The following is a 16,771-nucleotide window of genomic DNA, read 5'->3' on the forward strand; positions in this document are numbered from 1 at the left end:
AGAATCATACCATAATCCTCCCTACCCCAAATGCATGAGGCAGTAAGTGACCTGATCCTGAGGAAAGGGAGGAAAGGAGTTCTAAATTGAATGTGAGATTGCTGGTTTAAACTGGAATAGATAGACTAGAGCTTTTAATAGCTGTAAATGATAGAAAGGCTATGATGTCATGAGGCAGTGAGGAGGAATGGAGAGAAAGAATCTACAGAGTTGAAAGCAGTGAACGATGAAAATTAAAACTATCATGTGTTTGTTCTCACCAAGCTTGGAATGTTCATAACCTGACCATGTGGGAACTGCATGACCACCCTTAGTAATGGCAGAGAACACCTGACATGGAAATTCTTAAGAAGGATTTACCATTAACAGGTAAGAAGCCACACTAGAAATCCTCCTAGATCACTTCCCCATCCACTGCTTGTAACTGTCGTTTCTTCCAGAAGAGACAGAATTGAATCCAGAACCTAGAACTCAGTGGCTAAACTATAAAAGGTGAGGCTGCCCAAAGGGGTAAAACCCCAACTTATTTGAGAGTGAAGTTACGAGATTGACAAGTCCGGTAACAGTTTCATTTGAAAACAGTATTTTACTCTAAAACATAATTAATTTTTAAAAGAAAATCCTAAATTACTCAAATTTTTTTTACATTCAAAAGAAATTCCAGTTCAAAGATAACTTGATTTAAAATCCTCAAAATACTAGCTTCCCAAATCAAAGTTATTCAACTAGTCAAAAAGCTTACTAAAACAAACAGCAAACAAATGCTTGAGTATCTTCTAGGAATTCCAAACCCACATGTTCTTTACCACACAGTACCTACAAGCAAAAATATTACTGAAGGTTAAAGTTTAAAGGTACTAATTGTAACAGTGCTACTGCTTAGCAAATATTAGCAGGAAGCTTTATTTTTACATGAAAACATCCCATATGTGCTTCTGAAAATAATTAAGCATTACAGGCAAGTATCTAAAGCTACCAAGCATCTGCCCCACGAAGTCCTTTCAGATACCAAGTCCACAAATTTCCAAATGCTGTGTACTCACAAATGGTCCAAAATCTTAGAACTAAACTTTAATATTCATCTCCTACTGAATCTATTTTATTATACTACTGCAGATCTGAAATGATCTTTTAAAATCTTGAAATTTAAAATAAAGTCTAAATATTACCAAAAGTAAACTGCTCAAGGTGAAAAAAGTAATTATTTGTGTATTACCTTAGCTCACAGCTAGAATCAAATGAGGGAATTACTTGAAATTTTCTTTCTAATAAAAGTAGAGTGTGAGTAACTAATGTCACATCTGAAGTTACTAGATTCTGCTCAGAAAACTATCTTGCTCATTCTTAAATGACAGTTAAACAGGAACAAGAATAACATCAATATGTCAATGTCAAAATCTGACTTAAATCATACTAATAAATTATTTCTTAGATTTTATTATGGGTTACAAATTTTAATACAGTCAAGGTAACTGTGAGGTTTGCAATATGACTTAAGAATAATAGTAAAGAACTTTCACCCTTAGGTCAAAAAGTCACTTTTTTAAAAGTTCTGTTAAGGACAAGAGACATGGCTCTAACAGGAGAGCACCTGCTTTGCAAGTACAAAACCCCAGCCCTCCAAAAATAATTTTTAAAAAACCTCTATTAAATGTTTTTAGGAAAAGGTCCCAATAAAAATGTAAAATGTTCTACCTTTCCCAAGTATCTTCCCAGGAGTTTTCAATAACATTATATCCCATATTTTATCAACCAGTACTTGAATATTACCCACAATGACTTTTTAAAGAAAAGAACCCAATGCTATTCTTAACATCCTTAAACACTTCTAAAAAGGTCCTTCCGGCTTATGAACTCAGGCAGTTTCCTCACAATTGTACACTTATCCTGTTCCACTGTCTCTCCTAGTCTATGACAAATTTACACACCACCTCTTTCCTATTTTGCTACAATGCTAAAACTAGAAAGTAAAAGATACAAACCTGCTACTCTACCCACACCCAGCAACAATAAAATTACTAATGAAAAACATAAAGAGATAGAAAGCAACATATATATCATATATTCTCAGTGTGGCAAATGTGGCAAATGTTATCCCCTGCTTACCCCCAAAGACAAACACAGCCTGCTACCTTGATCAGCACATGCTCTTCAAGAGAAACCTGTCGACAGACACACTGTAGGTTTATGGCACTATAAAACAAATTACCTATCAACTCAAATTCTTTCGAGCTTAATATTCTCGTTTAAACGCACCAGTGCCCTAAAATGTAATTTCCCTTGGGATGATTTGGCCAAGATAAGAAATATCTAAACAAACTTATTTGGGGAAATATTTTTTGGTACAAGTGTGTCAACATGAAAAATTAAGATTATGAAAGTGATAGACAGCACTTTAGTCAGAACAAATCTTACTATTTTTGAAGTAACAGTTCTTCAAGTTCTCCAGAAAGTGAAGAAAAACAGTTTTACAAAACTATTCTTTTTTCAAGTTTTTCTCTGAATCACATAAGGCTCACTCAAACTTTGCTGTAAATTCTTCAAAGGCATTAAACATAGAAAGGAGGCGAGCTGGGTATGTGGGGGAAATAAAGCAGACTGCTCAGTAAAATTCTAAGACAGGTGACAGTGGTACAAACCTCAGAGTGGGCTATTTGTTCCAGTCATTAAGCACACCGGAAATAAGATTTTCTAGTTAGAAAACGAATTCACAAAGGGCGATGACTTCATTAAAGCAAAGAAAATATTAAAGCTGGCAAGCATTACAGAGGGTTGGAAAGGGAGATGGAAGAGGAAAATAGCATGACCAGCCTGAGTATCTGTTCCTTAAGGCGGTTCTAGGACCTGTCCCCAACAGGGCAATGGGGTTTCAGTGTTTACACGGACCGTGATACATGCTCTGCTTCGGGGCGCAGCACACCCAGCGGCTTTCATTCTGACACTACCACTTTCCCTCCGATCATCTTCCCGGGAGGGTCAACAGAAAGCATCCGAAACAAACCACAAACCACCCAAGACGGCCCTAACAGCTGCGCTCGGCGGCATGCCTCGAAGCCCAAGCCCCGCGTTCTGGTGCCCCCGCCCCGCCCCCGGTCCCGGTCCCACCGGCGTGATCTTGGGCAAGTCACTTCCACCCTCCCACTGGCCACCCGCCCGCGAAGGTGCGAGGGGACACCATACACACTGCACGCCGGCTGTCCCGGCCGGAGCGACAGCCATCTGGACTAGGCTGCCCACACCGCCGGCCCGTGTGGAGCCACCGGGACCGGCGTCGCCGCGGGAATCCCCGGACGGCGGGCGGCACGTCCAGGGAGGGCCCGCGGGGGGAGGAGGGAGGGATGCCGGCAACCTCGGCGGGGACAGCCGAGCAGCGAGCTCCTCCGCCCCGCGACCCACCGCACGAGCCTCGCCGCCCCGGCAGCCCAGTCCGAGGTCCCGGCAGCCCTCAGGGCGCAGCGGGTCCAGGACGCCCGCGCGCAGGGACGCCGGCGGGTGGCCTCGACCAAACGCCGCGCGCGCCTGGCGGACGCGCGGGGAAGGGGCGCGACCCCGCACTCACCACCGCCACCGCCGCCGCCGCCGCCAGCCCCGGGGCGGACGCACCGACACCTCTCGCCCGCTCCCAGAATGCGTCCTCCCGCCGCTGCCGCCTCACAGTCCGCGCCCGGCCTCACCTCCCCGCCCCGGCGCAGCCGTGCGCCTCACGCCCCACTTTACTGCGGCCTCGGCCCGGAGCACCCGTGCCGCCGCGGTCCAGGATCCCACAGGCACCCAGCTGCCAGGAGCGGCGCCCACGACGGCCCGCCCGCGCACTGCGCACGCGCGCACGTACCGACTCAGCCCCCCCCCCCCACCAGACGGCGGCTGAGATTCCGTAGCGGACACTCCCAGCCCGCCAGACTACAAGTCCCGAAAGGCTCCGCGCGCGCCCGGCGGCGTGGCGGGCCGAAGATGGGCGTCTTCCTGATTCCTGGGTGGTGACCCCAGGTCGCTCTGGGTGGGAGGGTTGGGGGCGGGGGAGAACCGCGCGCAGAGCGCCGGGTTCCGGCGCCGCGCTGCATCCTGGGAAACGTAGTTTTCCAGGACCACGAGGCTTGGCTGGGTGTTGGAACTCCGGGTTCTCTGATGTCATCGCCCAGAGTCGAGGCGCAGGAATCTTTAAAAATAGGCTTGGTTCGTTCGCAGATAATTTGTTTGCAAGCTGTCCCACTATCGTTCCCAGCAAGCGCTTCAGAGTTCTGTACGCCAATTTTAAGCACCTAACCATTTCTTTCTCCCTGGAAATGCATCTCCAGCTTCCTCCTTAGGAAGGTGTTTATAGTACAAGACGCTAAGAGACACTTGAAGGATTAGTCGAAATTCTTTCAGGACGGGTGTGTTCACATAAATATTTAGGAATATTTAACGTATTTGTTGAGCAACTACAATGCGCCAAGTACCTGCCCTCGTAGAGCTTGCATTCAATAGGAGAGCTAGCCCTTGAACCAATTGTTACAGATTTAAATGTGTTGCAGAAATGGGCAGGCTCCAGAGAGTGTCAGGGCAGGCCTCTCTAGGTGGTTAGGAACAGGTCTCTGAGGACGTGATATTTGAGCTGAAACCCGAAGATGAGAAATATTCAGCTGATATTTTCATACACAGTATGTAATGCACAGCACACATTAGGCTCTCAATAAATACCTGTTCCTCTTGTGCCCTTCCTTCCCTCTTCCTGCACAGCCTTAGATCACAAGCCCTCCCCCTTCAAAACCTTTATCAACACCTTTAGGAATATCCTTCCTATGAGAAGATGTACATGAGACCATCAATGTCCAGAGATAGGTCATGCAGTTCTCAGAGTTGGATAAACTGATGGAGGTGAAAACACCTGCATGGAATACTCCCGTGCTGGCTTCCAGACTGCTCACCTTCAGCTGCTTTTCATCCAAGGTGATTGTTTGGTTACCTTTTGAGAAACCTCAGTTGTGCAGCCTTGCTGTACCTGTCTCTGGGGTCTCATTTCCTCCTCTGTATGATGGTTTGAAAGAGTTTAGACTCCCCAGAGTCTATAAATAAGCCAGCCAAGACTGTTTCCTTTGATCCACAAAGGATTTTTGTTGATTTAACTGATATGTGGCCAACATTTAAAAATAAAGACTTTTCACATAAAAATCCAGATATCACTTGTCTGATTTTTCTAGGCATTTGAGCTGGCCTTTCCTGGCCCAAAGATCTGGAAGGAATCCCTAGCTGTTCAGCTCTAGAGCCCTAGAAATTTCCATCTGGGATATTTGAGACATACTTAACAGAAATTTCCTGTTTATCTGTAATTCAAATTTAGTACCTTTTATTTGATCTGAAACCTCTAGCCCTGAAGTCAGCAGACCACTGAAGCAGGAAGCCTCTTACTTCTTCTAGCCTAACCCAGAGGAAAGCATTCCCTGGTTGTTATTTACCATTTGACTCCACTGACTACTGTGAAATCATTCCTTTGCTCTTTTTTGTTTTGTTTTGTTTTCTTAATGAGCCCTAAATATTGTTTGACTTTGAGAGCCATGTCTATATACAATGAGGTGAGCCAGAGAAGTGATTAAATTTGCTCAAAGACACACAGCAAAGTAATCCTAGAGCTACTCTGAGGTTGGGATATAGCCAGAACTTGATAACTCCTGATCAGCCAATAAGTTCAGAGACTGGGGGAGAGGGGAACTCTCTCTGCTTTTCCTCAGACTTTTTTTGGATGGAGAGGTTTTGTTACATAACAGTGCTTTCAGTGTTATTTAAAGAAAAAAAAAGTATGTGGAATATTCCCCTGTTGAAATTACAGTCTGAGAACAAACCAAGAACAGTCAAAGCCCACTGAAGTCACTGGAGCATGCTGGAATATTCCACGTATTCTTGTCATCTGAAGAAAGAGGAGGAATCTGAATTCAAGGGTTGCAATTTAACTTTAAAACGTCAGGATTACCATCATCATCATGCTTTGCATGTGTAAAGTACTTTGATGTTCTGTTCAAAGGTGTTTCTTGAGCCCTTTCTACATGCTTAATGCTGGGCCCTAGATCGTCCAATATGACACCAGCCCCTTTGAAAAATTCTCCATTTGACAAAAGTAAGTAGAGAAGCATAGAGAAGTCATGTGACTGATCGAAAGGCACACACTATTACTGAGTCCTAGTCACCCCTCTAATACAGTACTTGACTTTCCTTCCCCCATGGACACTTCATAGCTCAGTTCTCTGCTTGATTTTTTTCTCCTTAACAATGGTTACATATTACTTATATAAATAAGAATATAAATTACATATATGTCTTATTTATTTTCTTCCCATCTCAGTATAACGTAACCCTACACACATACAGGGACTTTATGTTTCGTTCATCTCTGTGTCCTTAGTGCCTTGAAAGAAGCTGCTGAACAATGAATGCCACAAGCCCCCCTTATGGAAAGAGTCACAATCAGCAGTCAAACAGGAGCAATTCCAGAAGTAAATCCTGGCCTAGCTAGAAATCAGAACCAAGATAGGACAAGAACTAAACATGAATCAAACACTCTCTGAATCCAGCTTTGTTTTTCTGTGTCCACTCCAGAAACTGGATAGCAAAGAGTTAAAAACAGCTTGTTCCTCTTTTTCAGTGTAGTGTAGAGCCAGAGAGAACATCAGGGGTTGCTTCTGTAACTGTAGTCAGGTGACTGGGAAGCCAGCTGCGCCCACACATCTGGCAACAAAATAGTGATGGGGGAGGATGGTCCTTAGTAATTACCCAGGGCAGACCATGTAAAGGGACCTGCCCAGACTACAAATGAAGTGACTAGCATCTCCTTTTGGAGCTAATTCTTGCAACCCAGAGCTGAGCACAATCTTCTGCCAGGAGGAGCAGGAAGGAGTATCCACAAGTCATGCTTACCCAGGTGCAAGAATAGTAAATTTCTGAACAGCTCAGGAATCAGCCCCGATCCCAGGCCGGCAAGAGGACAAATAAAAGGTCAGGGCCTCTAAGACCTATAGAGGGCAGAATCAGGTTTTTCCTGCCTTCTGATCATCAGGCAACAAGGAAAGTTTCCTAACCCTGACTGATTGATAAAACCTCCTCATGCTACTGGAGCCCTAAAGGTCCTCAGCAACTCTATGGTCTCTGGGGTCTGGGAGGTGCCAGGCATATCAGATACCCTGGTTAGATCATACTCTAATTATTCTGACCACATATAGCAGGCAGTTCTGGGATGTTGGTAAGCCCTAAAATTGAGAGGCACAGATTACCTGCTATCACCCACACCTGTGGACTCTTTGCTCCAAAGTGTCACTCGCACTTGAAAAGAAAGGTTTTCTGAAGTTAAGGTGATCATTCAGGGCCATTGCTAAGTTGGTAATTGCAGCATTAAAGTGGGGAACATTCTAGAAGGTGAAGCCTCTTTCCAGACAAAGCTGGGAGAGGCTCTGGGGATGGTTTCATCTTTGTTTCCCAAGCTCCTCAGCTTATTAGAATTCCTTTCAGATCCCTGCTACTTACCTGTCCAAATCCAGCCAAACTCCTCCTTTAGTTAAAGCCTAATGATTTCTCTCATCCATCTCTCCATTTACCAGAAGATGTAATTAACTTTCCACAACAAGAACCAATGTCTCAAGTGTTCTAGAAGGGTGGCTGTGAGCCATTCTCTGACCATCAAGGAAGAGAAGCACAAAAATCACAGTTTTCACCATGAAACTCTGTCTGTCATGGGCTCCATCCCAGGAAAGGAAGGCAAGGGCAGGGGCTCTGGAGTCTATCTGCACTGGCCAGCTGGGTGACCTTGAGCTGGCACCTTATGTTTCTGAGCTTTAACATTTCTTCATCTGTAAAATGGAGATAAAAATAGTCCCTCCTTTGCGGCCTCATCATGAATCTTAAATGAAATAGTATCTACAGCTCTGGTACATAGAACAGCACTGCTAGTGCCAGCAATTGCATTAGGCAGGTAGCCCAATTTCTGAGCCTACCTGCACAAGGCAAAAGATAACACATTCAGCATCTCTGGCCCCTATAGTAGGTAGATTCTAAAATTCCTTTAACTGCTACAGACCTCACACATACTAAGGTGAGTAGGATGAGATTGTGATCTAGGGTCTGAGTTTAGGATGGCTGGAGAGCAGGGCCAGAGCAGGAAGTAGAGTCCTGTCTTGGAAGGGCTCAGGGTAACTGTCTACAGTGAGAACCTTGCTGTGTCTTCTCAAGTGCACCCCACCCCCTCTCTCCTGGCCACAAAAATAAGTAAGTTGCAACAGGTAGACAGGAAAAGACTGATGGCTTCATTGTGTTCAATCCTCTCTGGCTCCCTCAGAAACTTTCTGCTTTCACCTAAAAGGCTGCTCCATCCCCTCCACAACTGCCCCACCCCCTGCAAACAGCAGAGGCAGCTCTAAAAATAGTGTGCCTTCTCTGGCCCCCTGGCATGTTAATACATCTTTGTTCCCGAATGGCATTTAATAACTGTACTTTATAGTGAAACAAAAGCTGTAATCAGAGCCCAACAATGGAAGCTGCAGTCAGCACTGAACAATACTCAGAGTTCCCATGGTGATCTCCCCCATCGCAGCTGTGAGAACCAGAAGTCTCAACCATGAATTCCATTCACAATTATTCACCCAGCCTCACTGTGGCTTATTTGAATTACGGCTTCCCTGCCTCCTCAGCGGGGCTTTCGAGGGTCTGAGAAGGGATGCCAAGCCTGGGCTCCAGCCAAGAGCAGGTGTACGCAGGGGCTGGCTGGGAGAAGCCTGCACGGGGGTGGCTGGGTGACAGAGACAGATTGTCCCAAGCTGGAGATTTCAGCAGACTTCTCTGCACCAGCCCTTCATGCAAGACTTCCTTCAGATAAAAGAGAGCTCGGCACTGATTTCCTGAGCCGTCACCGCAGTCTGTGCATTCCAGGATAAGCCCAGCAGCTGGCCTCTGTATCAAATCCTGGAACCTTGGAGAAGGAAGGTCTTTAAGGGGGACACCTTCAGGGCATGTCAAGCTCTGCTGCACACTAGAGTTATTGGAGGTGCTTTAAAAAAAATCCAATCAGAATCTCTGGTCATAAGAATAGCATTGCTATTGCTTTTTCCCCTATTTTTTATTCTGTATTGATGTATATCTTGAATATGAAGTCTACAACTCTTAACTATAATGTTCCATTTACTGTGTATCCAACCCCCAGAGCAAGATATATTTCTGACACCCCACAAGACTTCCCTATGACAGCCAGTCTCACTTTCCTAATTTTTATCATCTTAGATTAGTTTTGCCTCTTTTAAACTTCATAACACAGTATGTTACATACTCTTTGGGTTCTATATTTCTTTTGCTCAACATTGTATCTGTGTTATTGTGTGTTGCTTATTGTGTAATATTTCATTCTGTGAACAAACACAATTTGTCTATTTTTCTGTTGGTGGATGTGTGGGTTTCTAGTTTGGAGCTCTTCTGAATAAAGCTGCTGAGAAATTCTTGTGCAATTCTAGTGGATATTTGTACTCTTTTCTCTTGGATATCAAATTGTATTGGTATGTCATAGAGTAAGAGTATATTTAACTTTATAAGAAACAGTAATACTGCTTTCCAGAGTGGTAAGCAATTTCACTCCCAGCAGCAGTACATGAGAGTTCCAGTTGCTCCATATTCTCACCAACTCTTGACATTGTCAGTCTTTTCATGTTAGCCTTTTTGGTAGATGTATAATGGAATCTCATTGTGGTATCAGTGTTTTGAAAGATCTTTAGGTGATTCTAATGCACAAAGGGCTGAGATTCAAGGATCTTATCTGCCTTGGTTTTTAGATACGGAGACCGACCATAAGTGAAAAAACCAAAGTCAAACATGGAGCTCCCCATACCTGATTCAAGGTTCTCTCTGTGACACCTCTCATTGGTGCTTGGGATTTGCCTGCTTTCATGTCAGAATGAGAGCACATCTGGGTCAGCAACTGGGTATGACTTTAGCATGTCAGTACCACAAGGAATATGGAGGAAATGAAGCTTTTCAAGAGCTGGGAGAGCCAGGAGCATATGAAGTGCCAGCCCAAGGGCAGAGAAAACTCCCAGAGGTTCTTAGTACCTGGAGAAGCCAGGAAGACAGCCATCGGCATCATGGGCTTTACCAACAGAACCAATCTCCTGTGTATTCTAATTGTGTCCCACCACCTTCTCGTCTGGTCAGTAAGAGAAGTCTGGGGGTTGGAGTCCTGGTAAGACATTGAGCTCCATCTTGGACACTACTACATAGCCAATTGCCACTCCCTTCCAAGTGGGGCATTTGGATCTGCCCAAGAAGCTGGTGAGAGGAGGCCATTCTGTAATTCATTGCAGAACCCCTTTTCTCTGATTTCTTTCTAATCATTCATGTAAGTCAATGAAGTAAGTCCACCCATACAGTTCTCAAGCCAATATAACCCAACAGCACTACCAGGAAAGCTCGACACCGTGGATCAGCAGGTCTGCCTCTAGGATTATGCTTTTTTGTCATAAAGTGATTATAAGTATTGTTTAGGAAAACTACTTTAAAATATGAAAATGACTGGCCTTTTATGAAAACCTAAATGATAATCTCTGTGATCTAAGATTTTTGATCCATAATGCTGAAAATGCAGAGAGATGTTGTTGGTGCCAGACTGACCTGAGTTGGATTCTGTTGCTTGCTAACTGTGTGGCTTTGATCCACTTTGCTGAAGTATTCTGAGCTCGACTTTCTCACTGGACAAATGATCCCTCTGCCGCAGAGAGGTTGTGAAGGTGGCTGTCATGTTGATGTCTGTTTGGTCATTATAGGAGACACTCTCCCACCCAGCCCAGTTCCCGGATTCACCATCTTTGTTTCCCAACAACAAATGAGCTTCTCTCTGGAAGCTCTCCTGCTTATCCTGAAATGCCCTCCTGCACTTCATTCCAGTGCCCACATGCTGCCCGCCAGACTGTTTGTTTTGGATGCAGGAGGCCAGCCAGGGAGTGGCGGGCCTGCCCATGCGGTTCTTTGAAACAAAAGTTGCTCCCTGAGTCATTGCTGGGAGAAGCCAGTGCATCTGAGCTCCTACACAGACATGTCAGCGGAAGAATGCCAGGGCTGGAGGAGGATAGAGTGACAGGGACAGAGGGCCCTGAAGCCAGGCAAAGGATGTGGGCTTTATCCTGGGGAACTGTAAAAAGGGACATTGAAGGACTTTAAGTAAGACAGAGCCAGAGTCAGATCTGTGGGGAAAATATGTCTCCTGGGCTTCTTTCAGGAAGTGAAGGCCCCACCCACATTCCAGCCTTGGTGTCCTTTGTCTAGTACAGGTGTCCTGCTCTGGCCCAACTCCTGGGCAGCCCCTGCCCTTTTACCTCATTTGGAGTGCTCTCCACTGACCACACTGCCCTCTGGCCTTTAGGCCTAGTTTGGTTCTGCCTTCTTCAGAAATACTTCCCTGACCCACCATATGATCATCGCTCCCTATCCCACATACTGCATGGACAGGGCCACTCGGAATTTAGCCCTATGAGGGTAATTCTTAGAGCACAGAAAGATGTGCAAAAAGTAAAACATTTTCAGTCAGAAGACCTGAGCTCAAATTTGGAATCTGTCCTTAGCAGCTGTGTCTGAGCCACACTTTCTTCATTTGCTTAGTGGGTGATACAGTGCATCTTCTAGGATTTCCCATTCAAGGGAATGGAAAAGCACTCTGTAAATAGTGACATTAGAAAAAGCTGGAAAAGCATGGTTGAAGTGCCAAGAAGATCTAGCATGGACCCCTGGCTCTGTCTCTACTGGTTGACCATCTCTAGATAGGTCATCTGGTTTCTCTGGACCTAATTTCCTCCTCTGTAGATGGGGAACCTAATACCTGTCTCTCTGTCTCTGGGACTAATGTAACAGTCAAATATGTTATGAGGTCAGTACCATATCTGAACATATGGTAATCTGACAATGGATGTTAGTGTTCTTCCCCCTCACTGCCAAAAGGCAGAGCTTTGGCACATATGTATCTGTCTGGCTAATTTAATTACTGACTGGCCAAATGAAAGAATGAATGGATGGGTGGATGGGTGAGAAGTGAATGGAGGGATGGATGGGTGGAGGGATGGATGGGTGAAGGGATGGATGAGTAGATGGATGGATGGATGGATGGATGGATGGATAGATAGGTGGATAGATAGGTGGATAAGGAGGGTGGAGGTTAGAGGGTGGACAAATAGGTGGATAGATAGTTGAATGGATTCATTGATCTAACTGAATATATAATCAATCAATGGGTAACCAAACTGATAGCTAAATGAAATCAAGGAGCCAATGAATGACTGAATGAATGAACAATGACCAAAGAGAGTAAGTCACTAAAGGAATGACAGGAAGGCATCGTGGCCTATGTCCCAGAAGCTGACCTCCTCCTTCTTCCCACCTGACCTTTGTGGTATGAGTTAAGCACTGGTTACCTCCAAGGCGCTTCCTTAGATGTTCCTGACTGGTAACCAGGTTAATAAGGGATCAGGTCTGAGTTCCTTTGAAAGTTCATCTGAGCCTATTTCAGCAAACAAAGGCCAGCATTCTGAGGGTATGTGGACAAGAGAAAGTGCCTTCTCTGAGCTGCCATGGAGAAGCCCAGCGTAGGTGCTGTCCCAGCCTGAGGTGGGGTGGTATCTTTGGCAGCCACTAACCTCCTCCTGTGGAAGGAGGGGTACTATTTGCCTCATTGCAGAGGATACACCCAACATCGGCAACAGGGAAGCAGGTTAGAATCCCAGGAAACAGGAATCTGAGATGGGACACGGCTCTTGAACTGCTGCTTGAATCTGTGAGTCAGGAGACCGCTCTGTCAACTAAGGTGTCTGTCTCCCTGAGCACAAGGAACATAGACCCATCTGTAAAGGTGCCCTGGCTGAGGAGCCCCATCATAAGTCCTGGACTCTTTTTCAAAGCCAGTCTGGGAGGCAGCCAGGCAATGCCCGCCCTTCTTCCCACCCCATACAGGTAAGGAGGCCCCTTGCCCTAGGTTTGAATGTTTCCTCTAATACTCATGTTGAAACCACTCATGTGGTATTTGGACTTGGGGTGTTTGGGAGGTAATGGGGATTAGAGAAGATATCAGGTTGGGCCACCCATGAAGAAATCTGAGCTGGTACAGGTGCTCTGTCTCGCCACGACACTCTGAACATTGCGCTGCAGCACAAAGGTCCTGACCAGAGCCAAGCAGATGATCCTGGGCTTCCCAGCCTCTAGAACTGTAGGCCAAATAAACTTCTATTCTTTAATAATCTGCTGGGTCTCCAGCTTTGTTGTAGCAACAGAACACAAACTAAAATACCCCATATGGGAAGAGACTCTCCCAAGGGCTGGGAGCAGCAGCAGAGCAGAGGTGAAATGAAGTTTCCTGGTCCTCCCATCCTTTCCTTCAGGCTCTCAGCATAAAGCTAAACCCCATTTCAGCTCAACTCAAGCTTCCCATCACCCCCCTGCAAAAATCAGTCAGCTCTGCCAGCTGTATACCTGCACTGTTGCCTCATTCTCTCCTCTAGGCCCTTTTGCATCTTTGCACTTAGACTTCTACCATTTCTTTAAGGTGATGAAGCTGCTATGGACTTGTCATTTCCTCTTTGCTGATGGGCACACAGGCAGGCAGGGCAAAGCCCAGCTACCACATGGGCCATATCCTGTTTGAGACTACGTTGAAGATTACTTTACAAAGTTTGTCTCACTTAGAGCTTACTCAACCCTGCCAGGTGTGCGTTCCATTTTACAGATGAGGAAGGTGGAGCAGTTCCTAGGAAATGGAAGGGCAGGAACTCAAGATTCATTTCCTGCCATGCCAACCCTGACTGTGTAAACAAATGCAACAGAGTGCTGAGCTGAACAGAAATATACACATGTGCACATGCATACACACATACACACGGTTCATTTTAATGTCATATTCCTGCATGTATGAATTCCCCAGTGGGAAAATCAGAATTAATCCTTGCTCATCAAAACAAAGAACAATGTCACTGAATTTATGTTGTAAAAATACCCTTGTATTATTGTAGAAATACAAGGGTATTTGTACAATTAAGATTTCATTATAACATTGCTTAGCACATTCGGGGCTCAAAAATTATGATTTCACCCAGAAATGGAGGTACATCTCTATAATTCCAGCTACTTGAGATGCTGAGGCTGGAAGATCAAAGGTTTGAAGCCAGCCTAGATAACCTAATAAGATCATGTCTCAAAATTTAAAAATTACAAAAAACAAAGGGCTGGGATGTAGCTCAGAGGCAGAGCACTTGCCTGCATAAGGCTCTGGGTTCAGCCCCTGACACCCCCAAAATTATGATTGTAACATTACTATTGTTGTCACTACTTGGGGTAATTAATATTCACCAGTTCAAAAAAATCCAGCAAGATCTCTATTGACTATTTTCTTTCACATTTAAAACTAAATTTAAAAATTGGTGGCTTAACTGGGAATTTGAAATTGACTGAATTCAGAGACACTCTCAAGGGCATGGTGAACAGGGCGAAGGGATGAAATTGATTAACTCCGTAGGTCTCTGATGGATGATCAAAAAGGCAATTGGTGCTGCTTTGTTCCCTTCAGAGTGGTTGTTCAGAGGCAAGGTTCCCTCCCAGGGCTAAAATCCACCATTAGCCGTAGCCCATGCTACAACCCTCAGCCCAGTCCGTGACAAAATGGCTGTGCTCTCCTTTCTATTCCCTTCCTCTTCTCAGCATCCACCAGGGCCCTTTCATCTGCTTCATATTTTAAATAAAAAATAACTCAAACAATGCATAGAACATGAAGAAGGAAGATCACTCCCAACTGCCACCTTTCAATAATGAACTCAAAAACTTGGTGAATATCTTTCCTTACTATAAAGCTGAGTAATTTCATGAAATGACATCATGTTCTACACACTTCTTTTCCAAATTTTATTTTGAAATTACTAAAGATACATAGGAAGTTGCAACATTAGCATAAAGAGGCCCCCTGTACCATTTACCTGGATTCATTTGGTTACATCTTAAATTATAGCACAATATTAAAACCAGGACCTGGACATTGGTACAATGTACACTTGTCACTCTCTATTCTGTTTTGTCACACTCTATGTTCATGTAACAACAATTGAGATAGAGAATTATTCTATCACCATGAAGATCTTCCTTGTGCTACCTTTTCATAGTCACAACCACTCTCTTTTCTCCCCACCCCAACAGCCCTCTTTTATCAAACAATAATTTGTTTTGTATCTCTATATTTTGACATTTGGAGAATGATATAGGTAGCCTTTGCAACTGACCTTGAGATCTATCCAAGTTGTTTTGTGTATTTATAGTTCATTCTTTTTCATGGCTGAGTTGCTCATCAAGGGACAATTTCATTGCTTCTAGTTTGGGACTATGAAAAATAAGGCTGTTATGAACAGTCAGCTGCAAACTTTAGTGAGGATCTAGTCTTTATTTCTCTGAGGTAGATAGATGCCTAAGTGTGAAATTGCTGGATCACATGGTAAGTGTAAGTTTACTTGTTCAGAAACTGCAAAATCATTTTTGAGACTGACTGTGCTAGTTTGCATTTGCATCAATCACGTCGAAGAGATCCAGTTTCTCTCCATCCTCACCAGCATTTGGGCTTGTCACTGTTGTTCATATCAGCTGTTCTAATAGGTGTATAGAGAGATCCAAAATTTCTTTTATTCATCTCTCTGTTTAATGAACTTCCTTTAGCCATTCTTTTGGAGTATGTCTGCAGGCAACAAATTATCCTAGTTTTCCTTTATCTGAGAATTTCTTGATTTTCTCTTCATTGTTGAAAGATATTTTCACTGGATATAGAATCTAGGTATATGGTTCTTTTCTTTAAGCACTTGAAAAGGCATGCTATTTCCTTTAGACCTCCAAGGTCTCTGATGGGAAATCTGCTGTCATTCAAATGTAGTTTTGGTTTGTTGTGTGTTGGTTTTCTTCCATTACAGGTTATTGCTCTCTGATTGCTTTTAAGATATTTTACTTGTCTTTAGTTTTCAGAAGCTGGCTATGAAGATTCTAGGCATGGATTTATCCCATTTGGGGTTTACCTAGCTTCTCAAATATATAGGTCTATGTCTTTTGACAAATTGGGGCACTTTCACTGTTATAGATGTAATGTCTTTCAGTCCCATCCTCTTTCTATCATCTACCAGGGCTCTAATGATATTTTTTCAGTACTGAACCCAGGGCTGCTTGCACCCTAGGCACTTGAGCCACGCCCCAGATCTCTTGTTTGTATTTTGTTTCTAAGATAGGGTCTTGCTAGCTTTGCCCACATTCACCTCAAACTTGCAATCTTCCTACTTTTCCCCCATCTCTCAGACGTGTGCCACTCCTGGCTTCTTTCTGTTGTTGTTGTTGTTGTTGTTGTTCTTCTTCTTCTTCTAATGGGACTTGGGTTTGAACTCAGGGCTTCACACTTGCAAAGCAGTTGTTCTACCACTTGAGCTTCATTTCCAGCCCTACAATTCTTTCTTACAGTCCCATGAGTCCCTCAGGATCTGTTCATTTTGCTTTTTAGTTTATTTCCTCCTTCTCTTCAGATTGGGTGGATTCTATCTTCAAAGTCATGATTCTTTGTTCTTTTCATTCTGCCATTGAGACCATCCATTGAATTTTTAATTTGTGGTTATTGTGTTTTTTAGCTCTAAAATTCCCACATGGTTCTTCTTTCACTCTTGCATTTATTAGCTGAGATTTCTTTTTCTGTGCTGGGAATGTTTTTTTCTTTCATTTATTTCAAGCATTTTTGCAATTGTTTATTGAAGCACTTTGGTAATGGCTACTTTAAAAT

At 44.1% G+C, this 16,771-nt stretch overlaps 1 protein-coding gene across 10 annotated transcripts in view; it reads right to left on the bottom strand.

Moving 5' to 3' along the window:
• Plekha1 (pleckstrin homology domain containing A1) overlaps window positions 1-16,771 on the bottom strand; it is a 78,564-nt gene that overhangs the window by 48,338 nt on the left and 13,455 nt on the right. For 6 of the 10 annotated variants that reach the window (XR_012449599.1, XR_012449600.1, XM_020171768.2 and 3 more), the window contains exon 1: window positions 3,675-3,832. The exons of 1 other annotated variant lie outside the window; for it this stretch is intronic. The gene's annotated coding sequence lies outside the window, so the exon portion shown is untranslated. Of the gene's footprint in view, window positions 1-3,559; window positions 3,833-16,771 lie in introns of those variants that run through there. 3 more of the 10 variants (XM_020171769.2, XM_074078152.1, XM_074078154.1) reach the window with 3 other exon arrangements.

Source organism: Castor canadensis, chromosome 7 (genome assembly GCF_047511655.1).
Source record: "Castor canadensis chromosome 7, mCasCan1.hap1v2, whole genome shotgun sequence".
Classification (NCBI taxonomy): Eukaryota; Metazoa; Chordata; class Mammalia; order Rodentia; family Castoridae; genus Castor; species Castor canadensis.